This window comes from Cicer arietinum, chromosome 4, assembly GCF_000331145.2.
Source record: "Cicer arietinum cultivar CDC Frontier isolate Library 1 chromosome 4, Cicar.CDCFrontier_v2.0, whole genome shotgun sequence".
In the NCBI taxonomy this organism is placed as follows: Eukaryota; Viridiplantae; Streptophyta; class Magnoliopsida; order Fabales; family Fabaceae; genus Cicer; species Cicer arietinum.
The window spans coordinates 28,003,710-28,004,964 of record NC_021163.2 but is presented as its reverse complement, the minus strand read 5'-3'; positions in this window follow the sequence as shown (position 1 = coordinate 28,004,964).

The window sequence follows — 1,255 nt, the reverse complement described above, 5'->3', positions numbered from 1 at the left end:
GGTCGCATGGGTTACCGTGGGGATCTTTTACGATCACGTTTTATTCATAGCCACGTCATCGTCGTAATTCAACAAAATAGCCCGGGTATTTTTTGTCAATTACATCCCGGGCTTTAAACTCGTTATTGTCGGACTGACTTTTGCCATTTGCACTGCACTTCTCATCTTAACTTATACACTTTATATTTATTCATGTCTAAATTATACATTTGGTGACTTAATTTATTTATATTAGTTTTACTTGATGTAAGAGAAATTCAAATCTTATATATAGTTATAGTAAAAAAGATATGTATACATATTAGTCGATTTTATGGTTTTCGTTTACTTTATGATTGTCTAAGATAGTCAGTGTATCGACGAAGTCATTTTAAATAGAATATAGAACATAAATTGAGACATTGGGAACACAGTTTGAGGTAAAATAATTATTTAAACTTTAATTGAAACCAAAATACAAGGGAAATATATTTGAGCTACAGGCCTGCAAACATATAATATGATCAGACCGAGAAATTTATTGGCTAAAATAATTAAAGTCAAAAGAGGGAGGAGTTGGAAAGAATGATGTTAAAGGTTTGTTATCTTCTTCTTCTTTGTCTCGCTGACACAGGCAATAGTAGGGGTGGGCAAAGTTCAGTTCTGAACTAGAACCATTTGAAAATTGAACCAAACTGATTTTCAGTTTGAAACAACTGAACCGAACCGGTTTTTAGTTCAAAAAACCAAATCGAACTGTTTTATAAACTGGTGAACCGATTTATTACTTTGAACAGAACCGAACCGGTTTAACTTAGGTTTTTTTTGTTTATATAGGCCAAGTTTTACATAATTACCCCTAATTACTTTAAAAAAAAAAAACAAATTTGGTTCAAGTTTTTTGAAATAAAAACCAGTTTGGTTCAGTTTTTTTGAAGTGAAAACCAGTTCGGTTCGATTTTTCAAACTGAAAACCGATTCGATTCAGTTCTAGTTTTAAAAAATTAGTTTGAAAATAGTTCGGTTCTCAATTTTTATAAATCAGTTCGACAGTTTAGTTCATTTTTTGGTTTTTTTGAACACCCCTAAGCAATAGTATATTTATGTAAGCAAATTAATGAAGCAGAAAGAGCAAGGGGGAAAGGAGAAGGGAAAATGTTTCTCACTGAAGAGATGACACTTAAAAAGTGTGATTTAATCTCAACATTTGGTTTTAATCTAATGACTAACTATAAACCTTCTCACTTGATATATCCCCTATATATATATATATATA